This window comes from Lissotriton vulgaris, chromosome 3_1, assembly GCF_964263255.1.
Source record: "Lissotriton vulgaris chromosome 3_1, aLisVul1.2, whole genome shotgun sequence".
NCBI classification, from domain to species: domain Eukaryota; kingdom Metazoa; phylum Chordata; class Amphibia; order Caudata; family Salamandridae; genus Lissotriton; species Lissotriton vulgaris.
The window spans coordinates 1,754,888,297-1,754,914,474 of NC_141689.1; positions in this window are offsets into that span (position 1 = coordinate 1,754,888,297).

Below are 26,178 nucleotides of genomic sequence, written 5' to 3' on the forward strand. Positions count from 1 at the left end.
GATAACAGCTCTCGCTATTTGAACAAAGCCCATTTTTTTGCTGCTTATGCAAGGAGATCATTTTTTTCTTCTGAGACCAGCAGGGCTACATGGGACATAATTATCCAGGGTTATAAATGCCTACCTAGACAATTGCTTTGTTTCAAAAAAATATTTTCTAGTTCTTTCTCCTCGTTGTTTTGGAGGATATGTTGTTTTTTTGTTTACTCCCAATTTCTTGCTTTTGTTGTAAATGTTATAAAACACAAATAATACAGTTGTTACAAAATGTTAATCAAAACGCTCCTTTTAGAGCCGTCCTATACTTTCATTATGTATGTGTTTTGTACTGTTACCCTTTTTTTACCTTCTTGATTATTCTTACAAGATATTCATGAGATCCATGATGCTCTCATACATAGCGTGGTTGACTCTTGTGGGCCTCTCGCAAGAGTGCACTTTAATAATGGAATTTGCATTTTCACTGAAGATCTCTTGTAATAAATATAATTGATTTGCACCAGATTTTTGCTACACCCTTTTTCATATGATCCCAAGAGACTCCCCCTAGATTGTAAAAATACTTTAGAAGTAGAATTTATATTTTCCTTCATTACAGTACTTACCTCTTACAATCCACATTACTAGATTATGGGGAGAGTCTGCCTTCTCCGCTGAGACCTTGCATGACGATAACTAGTGTGTTGAGTAAGGTATAAAGAGACACGGCCTCTCCATTCACACCATTCCCAGGGTTGGTAGTATGCATAGTAGGTTGGGGATGGTTCTCACCTCACAATTCCAGACTAAGCATAACAAGTACTATCTTCTCCACAGACAGTTCTCTCCAGGGAAATAATCATATTTATTAGTGTATGGGAATTGATTTCCCTGTCCAATCATCTCTCCCCAGCATCACAGATATGTATGGAAAAATTTGGCCTCATTCACAAAAGTATTCTGAGACTAAATCCTAACTTTACGACTTTTGGTATTTACAAAGGGTATTTAGGGGTAGTAAAGTTAGGATTCCTAACTTTACTACTCCTAAATGCCCTTTGTGAATACCAAAACTCATAAAGTTAGGATTTTGTCTAAGATAACTTTGGTAAATCGGGGCCATTGTCTTCTGCACTAACATCTATCTTCAGGACAACTTGGATTTACAGGATAGTGTAGTTAACCAGTGGCCTCTGTCCTCACACCACTCATTGGAAAAACAGTTATATGCAGTGCTGTCTGTGAAGGGACTCATCTCTCTGCTAGCACATCTTACCCGAGTATGTGGTGTCTCCAGTAGGATTTGAGAACAATTTATCCCTCAACTCATATCTCTTCTAATGCTGACAAGTATGCACAGTAGACTGTGAATAGTAACTGCTCTGTTTCCTGACATAAGTCTCTTGCATGATAACTCTGCTTAGTATAGTGTCTGCAGAGACTGGTCTCCCTCCTCTGATGCATCTCTTGGATAATGTTTGTGCAAATGAGAGTGTGAAATGTGGCCTAACTTTGTGGTCCCACCTCTCCCCAGTATGACAGTAGCAAACGTAAAGTATAGAGGTGAAATTACCTTTATGCAACATGCCATCTATAGAGACTATGATTGAAAACACACTGCTCTCTAAGGTGAGATATATTCCCAGAATAGCATGTGCAAAGTAGGCCCTAGGTAGAAACTGTTCTCTCTGCCCATTCCTCTCTTCATACTGATGAATGTCCATAGTACAATATACAATGAAGTATCTACTCTGTCATCTTTCATTGTGGAAATATACTTACCTGTGTTTCAAACGCATCCCAATGGCAACACCAGTACAAAATAGAGTGTGCACAGCACCTCTGTGCAAAGATCCCTCTTTACATTACAGTTACCTATACTACAGCATGCAAAACTTCACAGTTGCATGGCAGCTAACCATACCTGCATTGCAAAATAATTGGCTCCTCTATTACCAACTCTCTTTAGGATAAAAGATATACATGTCAATCCATATTCAACGGTACTTCTACATAGTACTGCCAGTTTTACATAATTTTGCAATACTATAATTAACTTGAAATGTATAATAAGTATTAAGAAAAGTAATCCAAAGTATTTTTAAACTTATTTATTACATCAAAACAATTTAGCAACAATACAAAGCTACAACAACTACATTAATATACAATCTAAACAACTATAACATGAGAAAAACAACTTTAAATATATAAAACAAAATTCTAAAGCTCATAAGCACCTCCTAAAACCTCCTTTTCACTTTATTTGCCTACTGGATTGTGATGTAGGCAGCACTTCTTTTTCAGTGTTTAGACGCCTCAGAATGTCAAAGAGTCTTAAAATTCATGCTATGTTACAGCAGGCTAGGTGGCAAAAATGTCTCAGCAAAGCAGCATATCTGTATATGCAGTTCACAAAGCCTATCTCATCCGAAGTTAGATCGTGCTCAACTCAACTGTTCAGGCAACTTCACATATTTCCAACCTGAATACACTGTGCTTAAAGAGGTAGGGGCATGTTATCAAGAACGGCAATACAATTATCTCTGGTTTAGCGGCAGAAACCTGCCGCTAAAGCAGCATTAATATGCCCTGGAGAATTCCAATAGAAGACCATGTTCACACCAGAACATGGACTTCTATTGGAATTCTCAAGGGCATATTATCAAGCCCATTATCGCAGATTTAGCAGCAGTTTTCTCCTGCTAAACCTGCGATAATTTTTAATGCCGTTCTTGATAATATGCCCCCTGGTTAGTTCACACAATAATCCTGCTTCTCTTAACAAGGCTCTTCTTTGCTGCTTATGTAAGCAGATAATTATTTCCTCAGAGACAAGTTTACATTTTCCTCCTTAAAAAAAGACAAAATAACCAAAACGATAAAAGTTACATACAGGTCAATATGTGATAACAGTGATACATGAGTATATTTTGTAAACATTTGTAGGTTTTTCAGCCGCAAACACATATTTATATCGAATGCACCAGTAACTTGTTATTCCTTTCTCCTGAAAAATTCCACCCCTAACCCATTGCAATTTTTTACAAATAAATTCTAGCATGCCATCAAATCTCATTTCATACCAGTTTATAAAGTAACTCATTCACATTGAGATACCTTTGTTAACACTCACCGCAGCTTTTCACTCTAAAAATAGCAATGTTCACCACTCACACATTTCATTGGAAGCACGCATAAGTAGAATGAGTTTCATAACAACAGTACAGGTTGTATTATTACATTCTTTGTTTTAGAATTTGACAAACACTGCTTCCATTACTTTTAAGTACACGCTGTTTGTACTTTACATTTTTTAACACAATCTTCAAACCAAGCTCATATCTCTCAATTTTCTAATCTGAAACTCTCAAAACCATATATTAACACATCTACACCTTCTCAAAAAACGTTTCACTCTGTAAACATACTGTAGAATAAGTGTACACTTACTAACACTTCACAGAAAAGTTTTTGAAATACATTCTCAAATACCTGAACTTGGAGTTATTTCTGAAATGCAAATGATCCCACAAGCCTCTTGCAACTTCAGATAAATGTAACTTCTGCTGAGCATAACTCAAAGAGACTTCCTTTGCCTCCAAAACAACAAGGGAAAATTGAGCTACCATGGTTCTGCACCCAATAACATCACAGCATTTCACCAGCCATGTAATAAGAAAGTAACTATTGGTTGAGCCTTGGCCCTTTTTTAACTTTCCCATATCATCTTGCAAGACTCTTTCCGGATCCTGAAGTACCTTGTGGCAAACCCCGTAATTTTACATTGCGAGATCGAATGCAATCCATAAAACAAAACATCTATTCATCACAGTACTAATCTCTGAAACACTGTCATGTGCCCAAGTTAGGCCTCGTAGGAATTAGTGCAATTTTTACATGCACATGGTCCTTTCCTAAAGCTGCTTTCTCTTTGCCACATCAACTTTAAGCATACATTTACACTACAATCTTGGCCTAAAGAAAGGATACAATTTTCTATATAATACCTCCTGTTTCCTGACTTTAAGGGGTCCCTGCATGCCAGAGCTTTAGCTAGCAGCTGACTGACATCTCCATGAGGGGTATTCAATTTGTGACCCAGACAGGGGCGTACACCCTTGCCCATCAGCTAATGGGGTTAGATCATCAAGGAGAGGGCTTCTTGGCAAAACATAGATCTACACTATAGACACACAGGTTAGGGTTTTGTTTTGTAGTAGTGCACTACATAGTTGTACAATTGTATATGTATGCATTTATAAGTTGTGTCAACAAAATAGTAGAGCAATTCATTGTGTTCACTATTTTGCAATTGCTTCTGTCTATTAATTATCGCAGTCCATATATTCTATGCAAGAATAATTACAGTTCAATAAATATTGGAAACACCCCTTTGTGTATTCTTTGCATATTTCCATGAGGAAAAGAGATCACGAGTGATTGAGCAAAAAGTTGGAAGTCTGTCACCACGGTTCCAGAGAAAACAGAGTTGTCCTGTTCTGTGGTTGCCAGAACTGGTTGCCCTTGTTTAGGTTTGGGGAATAACAGAGACACTGTGAGCAAGCTGGTCTAATTAACAGCATATCCTGCGGGGTATATGGAATTAGTCTGGCACCGACCTAAGTTTATGTTGCCCCTAAACGCGCCGCTGGGTAGAAACTACACCACAATACTTTCTCTCAAAAACAAGCACTGCAATATGCATTCCTTCTAATGGAGTGTATTGAGAAGTCATCAATGGCTTTTTACTATTCAAAGATCCCTTCAGAGTCTGGTGAGCTCATAAAAATTAGTGTAAACCAAAATACATTTATTTTCTTCATAGTAATTATCCCTTAGACATCTCTCTATATTTTGCACACACACAACAGTCTCCACTAAAACCCCTCCCTTGAGACAAATCTCCTCTACCCCACTTCTTTTTGTTTTTTACTATCCTGTGAGCTTCCAGCGATTATGGGAACACCTAAATGCCTGCCTTCAGCCATGTATTTCTCTGTGCCTCGCAAGAGTCTCGCAAACCTGAACATTTTGTGTATTTCTCATAGACAGCAGGTATGTCTCCTTCAGTGTGGATAGTAGAGTATTCAAATACATAAGCCTGCGCAGTGATACCTTTCTCTATAGACAATTTTCTAAGCCCCCCCTACCTGTTTTTCATGGTCTCACGAGATCATCATTTGTTTTTTAAATCACATAGTGTACACTCTTCTTCCTTACAGTGCTTACAACTTTTACTTCCCTCTCCTAGGACTTTAGGAAAACTTGACCACTCCTTAACTAGCATTCCACAGTATGCCAGCAGTATGTAGTAGGGAGTGATTAGAGACTGGGCTCTTCAAAAACACCTCACCACAGGATAGCCAGTCTACGTAAAATAGGGACTGGCCATTCCACTGAGACTTCGCCACAGAACAATAAGGACGTGCAATAAAGTGTGGGTAATGTTTGGCCTCAGCACCAAGACCTCTCCTGGATAAAGAGTATGTGTACTAGGATGGAGGAGGAAACTGGCATTTACACTGAGACCTCTCTCAGCTTACAGGTGTGTGTAGTAGGGTGTAGGGAGGTAGTAGGTTCTCCAATGAGACCTCTCTCTGAGATGACAGGTACGTATAGAAGGGTGTGGGGGAGGAACTGGGCCCTATTTTAAGATCTCTCTCTTGGTTGATGGATTTGCATAGTAGGTTGTTGGGAGAGACTGGCCTCTCTTCTGAGATATCTGTGTTCATTGAAAGCCGCACAACCAGGGTGTAGAGAAGAAATTAGGTCTATACTTAGAAGCTTCCCTTGGATGACAAGCATACAGAGAAGGTTATAGAAAGACTGCCAGGTAAGCTCAGACATCTCCCCAGAGTAACACATGTGCACATTAGGCTATGGGTAGAGACTGCTTTCTCTGCTCATACCTCTCTTCATGATAATGAATGTCATCTGTAGAGTACAAAGTAGAGTATCCTCTCTGTTGACAACTTTGGCTCGGACAGACAATGTGAATGTTTGGACCATGAAACACCTCGTAGCAGGCTCAGAAATTTTCTATCAGGATCTTGCGAGACTCTTGAGAGATTGCATGTTCATGGAACAAGCTTCACTCCTTGATGCTTGTGAGCTACTCTCGTAAGATTCTTGCAGGATCACAACAAAATTGTAGTGAAATAGTAGGACATGGGACAGAGTATCCTCTGTACTAGGACCCATCTCATGACAGGTGATGGTAGTGGGGTGTTGGGAGATACTGGGCTCTTTTCAGACCTCTCCCTCAGACAATGGCTAAGTCTGGGTGGTGAATTCCACTCCACTCGTGGAGTTTGCAGAGATTTCCGCACTCCATGTTATGCGGAGCTCGCGGAGTTCTGAAAAAGTTTTTTTCCTCGCTCACGTTTGTCAACATCAAGTTGGCGAGCATGAGCTGCGAAAATCCACCTCCCGGCGATATTTTTCCTAGTTTGCGATCGTCAACATCAAGTTGGCGAGCACAAGTGTGGAAAACCAACCTCTCGGAGAGATTTCTCAACGTAGGCAGTCAGATTTCTCATTGCTAGTTGTCGCGTATGCTTGCGACCGCTTGCGTTGAGAAACTGTCCGTTCGCGTTGAGAAAGCTGCAACTCAAGTAAATTTCTACTCGAGCTGCAGAAAGCAAGCAGCGCCCGCTTGCACTGTGCATGTTGCCGTTCATGAAGATTGCAAAGTGCAGACAAGCACCTGGCACTGAAAATCCCTACGAACAGCATTTATCCAATGCCCTCCTCTGCTTGCAGAGCTTTGCGTTGCGCTGCAGTGATTTTTTTGCACTTCATAGAGTTCTGTGTAGCAGAACTCCGCGAATTCCACCCAGGCTTAATAATGGCTGTGCATAGAACAGTGTGTGGATGGGCTGGTCTCTCCTTTCAGACTTCTCTCTCAGATGACAGATGTGCGTAGTAGGGAATGTGAATGGACTTGCCTCTGCTTTCAGACCTCTCTTGCATATGATGGGTGTGCATAGTAGAGTGTGGGGATGGACTGCCCTCTCCTTTCATACTTCTCTCTCAGATGATGAGTGTGCACAGTAGAGTGTGGGGAGGGACGGACCTCTCCTTTCAAGCTTCTGTCTCAGATGCTGGGTGTGCATAGTACAGTGCGTGGAGCAACTGGCCTCTCTGTGATGACCTAACTCTGTAATAATAGATGTTCACGGTAGGTCTCTCATGAGACTCGCGGCAGCCTCTCCCATTAGAGCATGAAGGCTCACTGGAAAAACATGAGCCTCAACCAATCACAGGGCTCAATGTTTGATTTTGGACACTTGCAGGACTCTCTCAAGCCCAACTGTCAAATGGTCCAATTATATTTGACACTTAGTATCGCAAAAAACTACTGAATGGATTCACACCAAATCACAAAAAGCACAATCTGCAAACCAAACTCTAGCTTCCTGCTGAATTTGGTGTAATTACGTTCAGCAGATTTTGCTCAAATCTGTCTTTTTTTCTCAGCCAACTCTTAATGGATCACCCAGAAACTTTCCAGGAAAGAGCTCTGGTGGATGAATTTTTTTGTTGGAAAGTTTTTTCAAGCGGGCCAAAGTTATAAGCAAACCTAAAACACACCGTCTATGAAAAAGCTGACCTGACTTTACCTACTGGTGATTACCAGTCGGTTTTATATATACACTCTGTTTTTGGTAACTCCCCCTTAGGCTGCCAAATCGACGGGGGTGCTCAGTTACAGCTCTTCGCTACGTGGTGTTATAAAATACTGTTAAAGTGGCTCATTTTCGCAAAAGGATTCCACGCCACTCTGGTGCAGGTAGAATAATTTATTAAACCTACTTTCGCAAGGACATTACTCCCATTGCATTTCGGTGGTGCTCACTTGCTCCGTGGTCATAAAAAAAAAAATATATATATATATATATATATATATATTAAAGCTCCAAAGTCCCACAGACGAGGATGCACGCAGGCTTCAGCAAGATGTCCAAGCGCCACACTCAAGCCGGGATGTAGCCTGACGCGTTTCGGATGAAACTCCTTCTTCATAGGCCGGTTCCCAAAGAGTACACAGCGTCTTGAACCACACCTTCATTTGAATAATGAGCTGCCTTGTGATAGGCCAGTTCAGCTCGAATGAGCAGTCCCCAAGGTGTTCTGGGATTTGTAGTGTGGTTGATTCTACCTGGATAGGTGCTGCGATCTCAGGGTCCCCAATCATGGCCCACAGATGGGCCCCGAATAGTGCGTGGTTCCTGGTGCTGTAGCCCCGTGAAGCGAGCCTGGCAAGATTCCAAGCTCCACAGCCCGCTCGTTACTGCGATGGTGCATCCTCCTCGTCTGTGGGACTTTGGAGCTTTAATTGTTCACGGCTGCCCGGCCGTGGAGGATGCACCATCGCAGTAACGAGCGGGCTGTGGAGCTTGGAATCTTGCCAGGCTTGCTTCACGGGGCTACAGCACCAGGAACCACGCACTATTCGGGGCCCATCTGTGGGCCATGATTGGGGACCCTGAGATCGCAGCACCTATCCAGGTAGAATCAACCACACTACAAATCCCAGAACACCTTGGGGACTGCTCATTCGAGCTGAACTGGCCTATCACAAGGCAGCTCATTATTCAAATGAAGGTGTGGTTCAAGACGCTGTGTACTCTTTGGGAACCGGCCTATGAAGAAGGAGTTTCATCCGAAACGCGTCAGGCTACATCCCGGCTTGAGTGTGGCGCTTGGACATCTTGCTGAAGCCTGCGTGCATCCTCGTCTGTGGGACTTTGGAGCTTTAATTGTTCACGGCTGCCCGGCCGTGGAGGATGCACCATCGCAGTAACGAGCGGGCTGTGGAGCTTGGAATCTAGCCAGGCTCGCTTCACGGGGCTACAGCACCAGGAACCACGCACTATTCGGGGCCCATCTGTGGGCCATGATTGGGGACCCTGAGATCGCAGCACCTATCCAGGTAGAATCAACCACACTACAAATCCCAGAACACCTTGGGGACTGCTCATTCGAGCTGAACTGGCCTATCACAAGGCAGCTCATTATTCAAATGAAGGTGTGGTTCAAGACGCTGTGTACTCTTTGGGAACCGGCCTATGAAGAAGGAGTTTCATCCGAAACGCGTCAGGCTACATCCCGGCTTGAGTGTGGCGCTTGGACATCTTGCTGAAGCCTGCGTGCATCCTCGTCTGTGGGACTTTGGAGCTTTAATATATATATATATATATATATATATTTTTTTTTTTATATATCACAGAGTTACATAGATATGGAGGTAGGAATAGTAAAACAACCCTCCCTATGAGCACTTACTTTTCGATATTTTGTCCCTCAGTGTTTAGGGGTTAAAATTTGATAGCTCAACTCCATAAACATAATCTCTTAAATAGTGAGATGCAGAATGGTAAAATCACAAAACACTTCACTTTGAAAGGACGCGTTAGAGGAACCGTCCTCCACCTGGGGTTTACATGTTCAAGCTCTCTTCCAGGGCTTTTCTTTCGTACACATGCATATTTCTCTGTACCTATAATGGAAGTCAAATGATGATTTTCATATTAATATTGCGCATTGCTCACCCTTCACTCACAATTTCTATTCGTTTTCTACTTATTTTTTTTAAAGAAATGTTTGTCACAATCTTGTCTGAAATTCGTTTGAGGATCCGTACTATCAAGCAGTATTCTGTGGCACTTTTTTACTTCTCTATCATTGTGGCGCATGCACCTGGAAACTGTTTCCAGGGATGCAGTCTTCTGCAGTGGCAACATTAAAATAGATATCGTCTAATGAGAAGGAGTTAAAGAAAACTCCATCATTCAGTGGTTCTTTATCAACTCTTGGAATGTGACAATACTTTCATGTGTTGATTTTTAGCATCTGCTTTTACCGCTCCCACTATTCAAACATCAAATAAAGCAGATAAGCTTTTTCTAAAAAAAAATCAGCGTTGCTTTTTGGTTACTGTTGCTAAGAAAGGAATTCTTCATTTTTATCCACATTCCCCCAGCCTCATTTGTCACCTATGATGAATAGCAATGTTATATTTGAACTGGCTCTTTCAACTTTTTTACATGCTGTGCAGTGTTCACTCTCTACGTAACCACTGCCCTCACAAGGTATACAATTATAGACATATGCGTGAGATTATTCTTCAGGGTCTGCAAAGAATACAAACTTAAGGTTCAAAGTCAGCTCGACTTCAAAATCCTTTTGTTCAGCTGCTATATATAAAAAAAAGATCCAGTGTAATTGATCATGCGAAATTAGGAGCAGATCTGTTATGTTGCATGGGAATAATTGTAATCTCCTGAGTAACAATGGTGCAAATTTTAATTGCACCAAACAAACGCCTCAGCCTGCAAAATGAACCATAATATATTGCATGTACCTTATGTTCAGTAGAAAAAATATAGAGAGAGGGGCTATTGCTAAAAAATGAATGCTGGAAAAAGGCTTAGTGGTACATGTGCTATTAATCCTAAACCTATTGTTAATTTCAGCCAGAATGTGCTGCTGGAAGAATCTCTTCTGTTATAGTGAGTCATTTGACAACAATGGTTAACATTATGAGTGACCTGGGAATTGAGCCACTATTTCTCCATCTTCAGAGTTACCGATACTGTGGGTATTGGTAAGTCTGGCTGCAGGCAAATTCAGCCCATTAAAAGTTGCACCTTTAGCGCCCAGTAAGAAATTTGGAATTACCAGGAGAATCAATAATTCTGTGTCTGATTCCCCATTTAACTCTTCATTTTGGTGAGTGAGGACTTTCACCCGAAGTTTCTGTTTGCTAAAAGCAGCCAAAAGCTTGAGGCGAAAATAATATTCTCATAATTTTGGAGGAGCTGGTAAATTCTCTATCGTAATTAAGCGGCCACTTGTAATGAGGGCCAACGCATTCTAGAAACGTGGGTTCTAATTGCTTCTTCGTCACTTTATTCAAAATCAAGATGAGTCATGGCAAATCATTTATCCTTGCTATGCCTAAAAAATATTACAAACGTTTCAAAAGTAAAGTTGAATTCTGTAAAACATTGACACACAGCGTTGTTGCTTCTTGGCTGGACATATTTTCAGTAAATACCAAAAAAATAATTACATTTAAATGTATTGCTTTAAAATATCACGCTCAAATAATCAAAATGTATTAAATCTAATGTTACGTGTTGGAAATGGCCCTTTCTGCAGGGTCATCCCCGGACTTTTTGCCTTCCTCTCCCTATTTTTGTTGGCTTTAGGACTTTACCACTGCTAAACAGTGGTACTGTGATGGTTCTCTCTCCCTAATATATGGTAGAATCAACTTATACCCAATTGACATATTTATTTTACCAACAAATCCCCAGTAAAGTGCACTACATCTGCCTATGGCCTGTAAATTTAATACTACTAGTGGGCCTGCAGCCCTGATTTTGGCACCCACTTACACAGCCCATTAAACATGGCGCAGGCCTGCCATTGCAGAGCCAGTGTATGCAGTTTTAACTGCCATGTCAACCTGACATGTTAAACCTTTTGCCCAGCCCATGCCATCCTTTTTAATACATATAGGTCAGGCCTAGGGGAAGCTCTAGACAGCCCAGAGGGTTTGGTGCAATGCATTTAGAAAGCAGAACATGTACATCTAGGTTTTACATGTCCTGGTAGAGAAAAACCTAAATTAATTTTTCAGTACTGAGGCCTATTTCTCCCATAGGATAACATTTGTATAACCGTTTTACATTTCATAAGTGTCATTTCCAAATGGGAACATATAACTGATTCATATTTGTTGTCTCTGGAATCCTACTTTAAAGTCCTACTTTATGGCGAAGGCAAATTTAAAATTACAGTTCAGAAAATACCACTTTTAGAAAGTTTTTTTTTCTTCTTAGCCTTTTGGTGCTTGCAGCATGTCTCCGATCACATGACTGGGTGTAGTTAGCAGTTGGGCTTTGTGTATTCCACCTAGACAGCCACACACAATGGGAGCTTAGGTGTACATTGATGTGTCATCCTGGCAGCATAGGAGGGAGAACCTAGACCCCACCTAACTTACAGTTGAATATGCTATGTCCTGTCACCACACAAAGTGCTGCATGCACCCTGTAGATATTCTGGAGACAGAACTGGCAGGGCAGTGGATCTTTGTAATTCAAAGGCAGGTCTCTAGAAGGATCTCCCCACTTCGAAGGCACAACTTTGTATAAAAGAAAGACCTCAGACACCATCACTTCAGTACATTTCTGGGCCTGTGGATACTCAGTCAAGAACAAGGACTGCTCTGCTGCTAAAAGACTACCACTTTGCTGGACAGCTTAGCTACTGCTACTTTACTGAACTCCTGCTTTGGTGTGCTGACCTGCTGCCTGCTGCTCTCTAGCCTGGGTGAGAAGGGCTGGGCCTGCATCTCTTGAACCCAGAGTGACTCCAGGGGCTAGTTGGCTGGCCTCCTTATCTGAACCTTCAGGGACATAACAGGCTTCCAACAACCTTGCATCTGCAGCTCAACTCTGCCATCTTTTAACCTACCCTGCCAAGTGGTGCTACCCAGTCCTGAACCCATGGAAGTAGGCCTAAGGTGCTTAGCAGCGGAATTCCCTACTGAGCGGTGCATCCTTGAGCCGAACCAATGCATTTCCTCGGCTGAACATCCTAGAGCAGGACTGATGTATTGCCGCTGCTGTGTGGATTGGGCCCGGCACAGAAGATCTGCATCAACCTCACATCATCAGAACCGATGCACCTCTGACGTCGCAGTGCAACCCGAACCCAGGACCTCACATCCCTCATCAACTGTGGCTCAACGATGAAGCACCTTCGCATCGCAGCCTCACGGCTCATCAGAACCGATGCATTGACCTAGCTGGCAACCACATCCTCAATGTCAGGACTTCGCATCACAAGCCCACATCGATAGGATCCTTGATGACAATGCACAGGATCTCAAAACACAGTCTCGCTGCATATCAGAACCGACGCATAGCTTCGACTGTGTGACACTACTTGCCTTGGATCCACACAATGCTCTGCAACACAGACTTAAGGTACTTTGTTTAGGGTGCCTAAATTGATCCTGGTATCCAGCATGTGCTACATCGGCCTGAACTTATGACTTTGTCCCAGTCTGGCGTGACCAGATGTCCCTTGTTGGCACTTTGTGCTGTTTGGCACTATTTTACCATAACACTTTGAAATTCAATATCTCTAGTTTCCCTGATTGGATTTTTGATGTTTCTGTCTTGTTGTATTTGTTAAAATATACTCTATTCTTTACGATCGGGTCTGGGATCTTTTTGCATTGCCTTCAAGTTTACATGACTGCTCGTTGCCAAGCTAACAGAGGGTGAGAACAGGTTCATTTTGGGGTTTCTGGTGCCCTACCATAACCAGGATTGTGGTTACCACTTGACCAGGGCTCACCCCCAGTCAACCAACCAGGAACCCAATTTCTAACAGTAAGTGTTGGTGTAAAACAATCACAACTTGAAATCAGCTGTCAAATTGTTTCTGGACCCTTATGGAATTGAGTTATTCAAGCTATACAATGTAATTGCACTCTGCGTGAAACAAAGGAAAGTGCATTTGTTGGAGGTGATTTAGTTATTTCATCTTCAATCTGGTCTATTGAATAGTTTTAGTTTATAAAAATATATACCAGAGACAAAAGGGACCAACCCCATTTTTCTTCTTTGTGCTACATTTTATACCAGTTTCAATATTTGAGTATCTTCCTGCCTCATTTGCTTCAATTTCTAAGGTCAGAAGGACATAGGCAGGCCTACTGTGCCTGGCTTCATTCAATCCCAAGATGTATTAGCTGTCATACCCTGGTAAAAAGCATTGAGCTTTCACACCAATGTCATCATAGAAACTGAGGTGTGTTCCCCTGGCCACTTGTAAGCACTTTACCAAAGGTCATGGATGACTGTCAGACACTCCAATTGCAAGGAAAGGCTTATGGTCATATGTGGTGAAGAGCAACCTTTAAAATTGTCTGGCTCAATTCAGAGTGAACTCTAAGTCTATTTCCAAACATTTGGAATGAAAAAACATGACATATTTTCTGAGGATTTAGTCTACTTCCATGTCTCCATCAGCTCCATTGTTCCAGTCGGATCTTGTAAACATCTGCCCCATACCCTAGGCCTCACATACAAATGTGGTTTCCATCTTGGATGATGTATAGAATACATTTTTGAGGCTTTTTACCCTCATTGCAAGGATTTTCATCTGTGAAGCCTACCCACCCATAAAATGAACACGGAAATTATGATTATTCTGCATGGTGTAAAATTACCCTGTTCATGTCACCTCATGGCCATATAGCCTTTGCCATTCTACCTCAAATCTCATTTCTGGGTCAGCATAATATTATATATAAAATAGTTTTGGTTACTAAAATCAACCTTCTATTTCTTTAAGAGAATTGATCTCTAGAAATATGGCCCGCTCTCAAAAACACGAAGATTAGCTGAATTACGAGCATTGATGTGTGCCTGCTGCAGGATGGCAATGTCTACATGTAAGTCTATATGACATTTTAGTAGCCCTGGAAAGTTATACTTTTCAAATGAACCCTATGTTGATCTTTCTATATAAACATTTGCCACATCCCAATGAGATAACATTTGAACTAGAGAACTCTTACCTTTGTCTTTGTCTCTAGAGGTAGAGAAATAAATACACTCAAAGTCAAGACCTCATGACCCATTGAAGGTTATGACTATATTATATTTAGTTGTTTGTGGGATGTAATCATGTAACTCCAGCCAACCTAATGAAGCTGATATTTATCAGGAAAATCCCTAACTTTATATGTAACAGCCAGAGATCAAATATTTATATCACAGTTACAATCAGCAGGTGAGAAACTGCTGTCCCACTTTGAATAGAACATTCATGTGTCCCCTGTGGATGATCTAGAGTTAAGATTCCTAAATGCCACCTGTGTGAACAGTAATTAATAGGAAGAAAATAATTTCCTCATCATCATTTGACTGCACACACCTTTCCACTATCATGTGTCATATTCTTTGCTCATCCACCTCTCTAGGTGTGTAATAGCCTTCATTTCATTTATGCTTCTTGACTCTCTTCTTTAATGTCCATCTCAGATTGCAGTGGGTAACAGTGTCCATAAAATGACACTCTGTGGACCTTCACCTTCACTTAAGTGGTACCTAGTTCATCAGTAGTCAATCATACTATAAGAAGCAGAATACTGGGGCCCTGATTATGAGTCTGGCAGCTCATGGACCAACAGACTCATGGGGGCGGTCTTCCAACCACCTGATTATGGAACGGGCAGTCGGACAGCCGCAGTCCCACCAAGCATATTAGGAGTTTTCTCTCCACCAGGGATTACATGGCGGTTCCTCTCCATGTAAATCCTGACAGAGAGGAAACAAAGTGGGCCTACAGTACTCCTGTGCCTCTGCGGCGCCCTATGCAGGCACATAGGGGGGCACATCATGTGCCCCCCCTGTGTGCATGCACACCAGTTCCTTCACCGCATGAACTTTTCAGTCCATGGTGTGCAGTAACTGTTTTTGGCAGTCCCATTGTGTTGCCCGTTTTTAGAAACGCCAAAACAAAGCCCGCCAAACAGGAGGAAACTCCTAATCTGGTAGCTTTAGCGGTGTGGTGGGGAGGACTTGGCTCCACACCACCAAAGTTGTAATCGGCCATTATGTCTTCATTCCTGGATATGATAATGGATGAAAGAAAGCAGGACATACATTAAAAACACATTGGAAGATGTTAAGGTCTAGAACATCTGGGTGACTTTCTTCTGCTGATGTTATGATCCCCCTGTGGTGAAAGTGGATGAGCTTACATTTGATGATCCAGAGTGTTTGCCTGTGTGCTATCTCTAGTGTTGCAAAATTCCCTCCTAATTATAAATAGGCAATAAATAGCATCTAAAGAACAATTGTAAGTATGTTTTTCTTGAATATTTGAATATTCTTACGGAGTTGGTAGATGCAGATTGGTAATTCAGAATCTATTTCATAAGTAATCTGCTTTCTTGCCTTGGTTTTGGAACTCACTAATGGCCAAATGTAATACCTTTGTGGCAGTCAATCAGCCATATTTTATCACACTTGGATTTCTTGCATTGGTCTGTATTCACTCATCTTATTGAGTTTGACATAAATTGAACCTTTTGATTTCTTTCATGATGTTCCAAATTTTCGTTTTTGATTTTTTTACCTCTCTCATGATACAGATAATTGACACCTCTGCATGCTCCGAAACTGTCAGCCTGCTCTGGTTGATATACTTGGTATCACCAGAATGAGAGAAATAGCAGCATTTTTATACTGCAGTACACATTCTGTAGTAATAGAGTTCCAAGGTGCTGACTTTATACATCTTTCGATATTGATGCTGAGTATGATTAACCAATACCTCATTCCACTGCTCTCTAATGTCAACTTTTGTTCTGAGCTCAAATTTAGGTTTGAGATGTTGTGAGAGCAAGTGCCACTGCACTAACTCAGAACATGGCCCCTCGTACCTTAGGTGTGAGTAGGGCTGTTATGACTGGCCCACACTGACTCTCCTTTACAGCACAATTTTGTTTTTTAAAGGGTGCGGCATAATCAGTCCAAGGCCGCTTCTGGCCGCATCTGGTAATTTGCAGTAATTGTATCAAGAGTCTGAATTCAAATCAAGAACCTGAATACATATCCAGAACCCATGAAATTCCATTAAAATATAGCATGTGAGCTTCATCATGTCAGAACAATTTGTTTAGATCTGCCAACATGCATGCACAAAGGATATGTAATGGTATTGCTTTGGAGTTTCTGCTAGATATTGTGTTGCCTGCCCATTGAATCTAATATATGAAATCAGCCAAAAGGCTTTTTTTCAACTTTTAGGGTCTACGGGTATCAGTAAGCGTTGCTGGCATAAGCTAGTTTATATTATTGTGTACTCTTTGCAAAAGATTCCCCAGTGAAGCTATAAGCGTGTAACCAGTAGGCACCCTAAACTGCTTCTACCCCCTGACATTATGTATTTAACTTCACAAGAACTCAGATGCTGTTTAGGTCGAAGCATAAGAATTGGACCATTGCCTCGTGAGAACAGACAGCTCTCATGAAAACTCCTAATCTCAGTGGCTATGTTTACTTCCAGTGTACTGCCCCTGTCATTACAACCTTGCTTTGCAACAAAGAGGCTCAGTAGGAAGTCGGGCGGAAAGCCTCTGCCCCGACACAGACTCAGAATCGGGTCCGACCGACTTGTGGTCGGCGGTTCTGCCCAACTCGCGGTCGGCAGTTCCGCCTGCCTCATTAAGATGTGACCGAACACTGTTCGTCGGATTCCCATAGTTTCCTATGGGAGCTCATGCCCTGCCCAACAACCAGGAGCCTAATGCACTGCCCGTTCACTCAATTGAGTGTAAATGGTAAATTTGTAAACAATTCTACTATATTAATCATAGAAGATTCCGATTTAACATTGTAAACATAAAATGATAACAATTGAATAAGACTTCGCAAATGCCGTTGGTGAGTTGTTGCTCGATGATTATTTAATTAGTATTCATGTAAAGTTGTTGTATCATCACAAATAACAAGACTTGAGCAACATTGTTTGTTGGTGCGTCCCAATGCATTTCGGTACTAACAATGACCACTTTTACATAACTTTTGTATTTTTTTCTCCAGCTCCCCCTTTTTCAGCGTATTATCGATTCTTACCATCTACACCGTACGCTCCCGGCTAGGTAAGTAAGCCTCCACTCCCATTACAACCCTCACGGCACTATCACCTTTTTAACGACTTTGCATGTATTTCACCACGTATTTTAGCATGCGTTCTGGAGTTCTTACACGTATCCATCGGTTTCTCGATTCACCCACTTTTCAGTTACTCACGTGACATGGGCTTTTACCTTTGGTTTTTCTGGTTCCATTCTTCAAGTTCATAGTGTTGATCAGAACACAAGTTCTTGCTCTCTTGGTATGATGTGCTACATATATATCTGCCAACAATGTATATTTATACACAAATTATCGTTTTGTAGATTCCCCTGACGAAGGGCTCATATGCAATGGGATACATGTACAACGCAACACTAAAATGCAATTTGTCATGCCAGCAAAGCCACTTTACATGGCCCTGAGTGCATTGATAAATCAGAGTAATGCAACACAGCACACATCACTGTGCTGCACTTCTCTACCCTTCTCTGCAGTAGGGAACCCATTCCTGCAAATAAACAATCACGCATGCAATGCCTTGGACCCTTGCATCATAGGGAAAGGGTGGCTGTGTTAGCGCTACACAGCCCATCGCTCACTAGCTCTAGAAAAAGGTAGAAATGATAAATACAGCACATTCCTGCCCTTTCTCTGTAGGGCTGCATGACATTTTGATAAATAGGAACTTAAGTTTGAATGGAGCAGTCCAATGAACTTATCTTATGGGTATTCAGATCATTGTGTGCTCTGGACCTAAGCACAAAAACCAAGTGCAGTAAAAATTGTTAAAGAGTCATATATTCAGCCATATACAAAAGTGGCTACTGGAAAGGGGCGACCACTCGGTCCCCCCGAACGTATGGTTGGGTGCCCCGATCTTCCCGGGAAACCATTTTGGGCGGGAGGCGTGTCTTGGCTGGTATGCCCGAAGCGGCGTAGCCGGGGCTCGCCTTTTCCCGCCCAAGAGGGATTGTCCTAGACACCTACACCGATGGCCACGCCCAGTAGGCGTACCAGCGCAGGGTACACGCCCTCCCGAAGAAGAATAAAGAGAGCGGGAATCCGAAGAAGCGTCCTCTTGTTCCTGTGCTTGGAAGGCTGCACCCACTCGTTGCTCGTGAGCCCTCGACGGAACAAGGAGCAATTTTGACCCACCCACCAGCCCCTTATGGCAATGTTTGGTTTTGCAATAAAGTTTTGCTCTGATAACATCTTTTTTCCCTCCGTATAGAAGGAGAATGAATGTCTAGATTGATGATGTGATTTCTGTAAGTAGGATACTGTTTTTTCTTCTAGGAGTAAACAGTTTGATACAATTAAGTAGGCTGATATTTTCTTCCTTAGTAGGTGAACAAATGTCGTATTTATTTTTTTTGGGTCGGGCGGTAAGGTCATGATCGGTGAGCAGTAATTTCAAGGTCCCTAGAGGGGGGGCGCCACCCACTATGGATGGGAGCGCCCGGGGGAGGTGGCCATTGGCCCCTCCCACTGGGAGGCGGCACCCACTAAGGATGGGTCGCCTAAGGGGAGACGGCCATAGGCCCCTTCCAGGGGAGGAGGCGGCTATATGCCCCTCCTACAAATTTCCCGGGGCCCGGATATCCGCGACGGCGGATGTGATAGAGAGTGTGGGGGGGGAGTCCACGCTGTCCTTCCTACAGATACCTCACACGGGTGCTCGGACGACCTTTAATATGGCGTCGAGCGGAAAGGGGGGCCCCCGACAAGACAAGGGAAATTAGAGTTGGCAAGGAGGGTACAGTCCTCTGCGCGGCCGCCACTCACACCGTGAGGGCGAGAGTTTTTGGTAGTAGGGATCTGACACCGGTTAAGACCTTGCTGTTGGCCCTTAATGCTAGGATGTACAATTTTAATTTAGAATGTATGCATTTGCAGGATGTTAGACTCGGCTAGGAAACCTTTGTATTAGAAATTTGTTAAGGTTAGCCAAAGAACATGTCTTCATCGAAATGTAATAAATGAAAATTGTACATGATTATGAAACTTTTTATTTAATGTTTTAATTTTGTTTCATATTTTAATAAATACGGCCGGGAGGGTGACTCCCTCCCGCCTTCCAAAAGTTCAGAACTGCGTCCGTCTTCCCATCCTTGTGGATTGTGTTGGGAGGGGGTGACGGGCATCCCGGCCATACTTTGAGCAGCAGCACCAGTAATTCTCAAAGTTGTAAGTTTGAGCTGCATATGAAGATATACACTCCACAAGACTTGCCATTATGAAGTACAAGGTCTCTTGCATTGTACCTTCAGCAGGATTGCTATGAATATGATTCAGTAACATAATGTGTGTATGTGAGCAGCACAGATTCACCCTATGTTATAAGTTAACCAAGATCTCTAAATAGGTTCGTCATTCAATTTCTAAGGCCATTTCTCAGTGGCTTTATCCCTCCCTTCCCATATATTTTGGAATGTTCTCTCTTATCACTTTCACTCCACTGAATTTCTTCTTTTGTCGTCAGTCCCAAGATTGCAACTGTGCTTATATGGAACGCTGATTTGTTTATCCCAATTAGTTTTCCACCACTGTTACTCACACCCCTGACCTGACACAAGATGAAACAGATGAAGAGCAAATCAGTTTGAATCTCTGCAAAAGTAGCGCTTTAATCTGAACACTGAGCCACATCAATCATGGAGAAACAACAAAAAAATCACAGACATGTTTCTTCTATGTGATAGTACCGTAAGACCCCAATACACTAAGTTATGACCATCCAGAATTGTTGGACCTCACATGTTGCAGTGGCATCTGGTAGGGGACAGTGGTGGGGGTTTAATAAAAAATATAAAAGAACTTACCTGTGGTGGGCCAACAGCCACTGCCTCTTCCTGTTGAGGAAGTGAGCAAGTCAGAAAGTGAAGAACTAAGTAGTTCGGTTGAGCCAACTGGCGACCTTGATTTATTCCAATTCTCATTTCCCTGGCATGACTTTAATTGCAGTACCATTACAGAAATACTTGCATTGTGAAAATTTGCACGGTAAGCAATGCCACATAATTATTGATTGGGCTATTAGGTAGTCATAAGTCGTTCACGCTGTACCAGCACTTGACGATTAGCTTGCTTGATTATGGTTCTATGACGATATTCCCACAGGTTTATTGTCCTTCCTGTATCATTGGAAATACTTAGTTCTTCACTTTCCAACTTGCTGGCTTTAACATTCAAGGCCTTGCTTCGGATCACGTTTCGATACTTATTCTTAATAAACCTTCATACACTCCGCATGTGCTCATTGATGACACCTAGCACACTACGTCATCTGAATGGATGCTTTACCACCAGGTTTTTTACCAGCACTATGTTTTGCAGGATGTGTTCTCTATTCCCATGATCTACTCAGTGTTTCTTTCTGTTTTTCCACCTCCTCATACTGTTTTACAGGCAAATATTTCTCAGGCACATAACTTTACATCCTGATGATGATCCCAGTATTGGCTTTACAGGATCAAAAGGTCATCGACCTTATGTATACCGCGTAATGCAATCCAAATGAATATTTAAGTGTAACTCTGTTGTTACCTATCTATTGCTTGTTTAATTTCATACATAACATACAAGTCCTTTTGTCCTGCCTGAGCTTTTTGTTAATTTTGTTTTGTGTTATATGTATGCGTTGGACGCAGGATTGTGTCCCACTTTATTCTTGCTTTTGTAATCTGAACCATTATTAAAATATCGCTGTCCAGCTGGACAGCCTTAATATAGCACTGATTCCAGGCCTATCTATGCATCTTTCCTGTCAGGCAATACTGTGTTTGTAACATACTACTACCCAAGGTCCCTGACCATTACAATTGGGTTCCCTTGTTTCTCTAAACACTGTGGGGCAGATTCACAGAACTAACTTAAGACAAAATTATAAACGTACTACTTCTTTTATTCACAGAAGGCATTTAGTAGTAGTAAAGTTAAGATTTTGTCTTAAGTTTGTCTTAAGTCAAACTTAAGACAAAATTCTAACTTCACTACTACTAAATGCCTTCTGTGACTACCAAAAGTAGTAAGTTTAGGATTTTGTCTTAAGTTAGTTCTGTTAATCGGGTCCATTGAGAAGTATGCAGCAAATCAGATTACTATAAAACTATGTGGGAAATGACCATAAATTGTCTGCATTATGTAGTGTCTTGCGAGTTAGAAATTATAGAACCCTTTTGGCTCCTGAGGAACTCCAAAGAACTGTAAGATAGGTGTTGGAGCGGAATGCATTGAATGTCAGATTCATTCAGATGATGAATGCTGAGAGAAACTCTTAGTCTGTAGCGAGTGTTAATGGTTGCCAGAGCTGTAGAGCATGCTGATACACAAGCTGCTGACATGGAAGCCTGAGATTCCCAGAACAATTCCATCATGAGTGTGAAAAGTAAGCCAAAACAAAAGACTGAAGTACACAAAGTGATGTCTACATGTAAGAAGAAGATGCTTTTTAAATGTGGATTTACATTTCCACACAAGGGTAAATGTTCTGCTCTTAGACAGTTATGCAAAGGTTGTGGAAAGGAGAACCACGTTGTGACGGTTTGCAAAGGAAAAAGCAATTGCATCACAGCGCAAAGACAAAATTGCTGCTAGAACGTCCCAGAAGCTACTTTCAATGCATACCCACAAGGCGAAGTGGCCACAACTGTTGAGACAAATCAACACTGAACAAAGTCAATCGCATCTATGCCATCATCAAACAGTTCTTCTGTATCAGTATCAAGTGAGTTAAAGTGCTGAAAATGATTGTGCCATGTTGTTTTTCACCTCAGAAAGGCATGTGCATTTTGGCTTGGCTGCTTGGGAAGAAAAATGTCAGTCAAGAAAATATTGATAATCCAAGGCATGAATGGAAAGGGGCGACCACTCGGTCCCCCCGAACGTATGGTAGGGGGCCCGGATCCCCCGGGAAGCCATTTTGGGCGGGAGGCGTGTCTCGGCTGGTATGCCCGAAGCGGCGTAGCCGGGGCGCGCCTTTTTCCCGCCCAAGAGGGGTTGTCCTAGACACCTACACCGTTGGCCACGCCCTGTAGGCAGACCGGAGGAGGGTACACGCCCTCCCGAAGAAGAATAAAAGGAGCAACAATCCAAAGATGCATCCTCTTGTTCCTGTGCTTGGAAGCTGCACCCCCTCGTTGCACGTGAGCCCTCGGCGGAACAAGGAGCCAATTTTGAGGACTTGTAATCTTTGTGTTTCTCTTCCAGGAGCCTTCTCTTCCCTTCGAACCTCTGGATCCAGGACCTCGTTGAGCAGCTAAAGCAGCAAAGGTCGAGTATCTGAACAACGATGCCGGGCAAGAAGGGCGGAAAGAAGGCAGGGACGGAACAGATGCTACGCATGCTGGTGAAAGATATGGCGAACATGAAGAAACAAATGGCGGCAATGAACAGTGCGGGCAGACCGAAGAAGGTCGTCGGACCAGCATTGCCGGGAGTAGTCCCCGCAGGGAGAGGTCAAAGGGCCAGGAATAGGGCGGCAGGGGGGGAGGCCCCTGTTCCCGAGTCACCCCCGGCAAGCCCGGTTAGTCCAGTGGAGGCCCCCGTTCCGATCCCGGACGCGGGACAACCGATCCCCGTTGTAGTTACGCCCAATAATGAGGGGGATATGCCTCCGGAGTTGGCCGCCCAGTTGGCCGCATGGCTCGGGAAAAATACAGAGGGTGCTACGGCGCCAGGAGACACGGCCGAAGAGGCCAGGTTACTAATGAAGCAGTTGCGGCAATCGAGAGATGCTGCGAAGGCGAATCTCCCTCTTGTTTCCCCTCAGGTTCCCTCGGAACGACCGGCGTCTGGCGTTGAAACAACAGCAGGACCAGCTACCGATTCGGGTAAGCAGCCGTTGCCAATGGCAAGGGAGGGATCGTTACCCTCGAGAAGGGAAAGGGTGGTCCAACATATCCCGCTGGCCACGAAAGAAATGATTTGGGCTGATAAATATGTGAATATGTTTTCTCTCTTGACTGACCACCACGAGATAGAGCATGTTAAAGGTCAGAAGGATTTGTTGCACCCGAGCGTATGGCATGCAAAAATGGCGGGTTTCAGGGTGGATGAGACGATCTCTAATTGGGCCAAGGCATTTGCAATGTTCACTGCGATCATGGGGGAACGTAAGCCCGAGGTGTTGACTGAATTGGCCTGCTACCAGACACGTATAATGGATTTCTATGAAACATATGAAGGCAATCAATGGTTGGGTTACGATAGTAAGTTTCGTAAGGCCAAGGAGCACGACTCATCTCTGACGTGGGATTGTTTCGACTCCATCTCTTGGCAGAAGCAGCTCATGCCGGGCACGACGAAGTCGTCTTCGCTTGGCGGGAATGGGGCGGAGCCCGCCCGCCATTATTCGGCAGCGCCCTTTCGAGCGGGCACCAATAGTGATCAACAACCAAGGAATAGTGGGAATTCGGGTAGAAAAGGGGTCTGTTTGAGCTTCAACAGAGGCAAGTGCACGAGGCCACAAGGAACATGTAAGTTCAGGCATGAGTGTGCGGGGTGCGGACAATCTTCACACCCTGAGAGTTCGTGCAGAGCCAAGAATGGTGATACAGGGGGTAGAGGAGGGGCCAAACAGGTCTAATGTCGACCAAGGGGCACCACTACCTACCCCCGTAGACATCATGGCAATGATCCCTTGCCTGAATGAATACCCTGATCATGTCTCCGCTGGGGTGTTGCGAGACGGTTTCTCGTATGGTTTCCACATCCCGGCGGGGGATTTTCGGGGGCAATCGCAGTGTAAAAACCAACTATCGGTTCAGAAGAATACGGCGGTGGTGCAAGCTAAGATTGCAAAGGAGGTTGCCCGTGGCCGGGTTGCTGGCCCATATGGGCAACCGCCAGTCACTAACTTCATTAGTTCACCGTTGGGAGTAGTCCCCAAGAAGGACCCAGGTGAGTTTAGGTTAATTCATAACTTGTCGGCTCCGAGGGGTCTTTCGATGAATGATGCGATTGACCCGGGAGTTTGTTCGGTGCGGTACGCATCCTTCGATGAGGCCGTCGCCATGTTGAATCGCCTGGGGCCCGGAGCGCTGATGGCTAAATCGGATATTGAATCAGCGTTCCGTTTGCTCCCGGTACACCCTCAGGATCAGCGTCTGCTAGGTTTTGTGTTTCAAGGACGCTACTACATGGATAAATGTATGCCAATGGGTTGCTCCATCTCTGGTGCTTATTTTGAGAAATTCAGTTGTTTTTTGCAATGGGCGTTCACCAGAGCTACGGGCTATACACAGGATATGCATTACCTTGATGAATTTTTGTTCTTGGGGACAGCCGGTGACACGGAATGTGCACAGGCTTTACTGGAATTTTGCAATCTAATGAAATGATTCGGCGTGCCATTGGCATCAGGGAAGACAGTGGGGCCATCTACTTCACTCGAGTTTCTTGGAATTGAGCTTGATTCAGTGGAGGGATACTTCCGTTTGCCAAGGGAAAAAGTAATGAAATTTAGGGCCTCTCTAGAATTATGCATCAACAAAGAAAAAGTGACTCTCCATCAGTTGCAACAAGCAGTGGGCCAGCTTAACTTTGCCCTTAGAGTGATACCTATGGCTCGCCCCTTTTCCCGCTCTATTGCACAAGCCATGGTCGGTCTCAAGGAAGGGCACCACCGCACAAGACTGTCTGCAGAGGTTCACCAGGATATGCGCATATGGTTGGCATTTCTGGCGGATTTCAACGGTCGCGTCGTGTGGAACAAGCCACCAGCTTCCTCCGAGGAGCTGGGTTTATGGACCGACTCGGCGGGCAGTGTGGGATTTGGCGCCATCTTCGGTAATCGATGGTCGGCACAAACATGGGCGACGTGGTGGCACGACAGTGGGCTCACAGGTAACATTGGGTTTCTTGAGCTGTTCCCCATTTTTGTGGCCTTGAAGACATGGCCAGATGGGTTTCGTGATCGCACAGTGGTGTTTTGGTCCGACAACATGACCGTAGTTGAATGTATCAATAATCAGGCAGCACACTGCAAGTGCATTTTGAGATTACTGAAGGAAATTGTTCTACTGTGTATGAGACTAAACGTCCAGTTTAGGGCAAGGCACGTGCCGGGTGTACTGAACCAGGCGGCTGATGCACTCTCTCGTTCCCACATGCAGGCCTTCAGGGGTTATCTACCTTCCGCGGACTTGGTGGCGGCACCATTTCCCGAAGCTCTCTGGTTACTCGGTGCCCCGGATTACAGGACCTCGTAGGAGCAAGTCTAGCACCCAGGACAAGGAAGGCATACAAAGGAGCGTTCCGTTCCTATTGGTCATTTTTGGGTACAGCTAGGGGGGATCATTGGGGGCAGGAAGAGTATGTCCTGAAGTTTCTAGTGTCACTCCACCAGGCAGGCCGATCAGCGGCAACGGCCAATAGGCACCGGGCCGCCATTGCCTTCATGGCGCAGGCGCATGGCATCAAGGACCCCACATCGTCCTTTCTAGTAAAGAAGGCACTGCGTGGGTGGCAACGCCTCGAGGGTCGTAGAATGGACGAGAGGCGCCCGATTGGGCTAGAA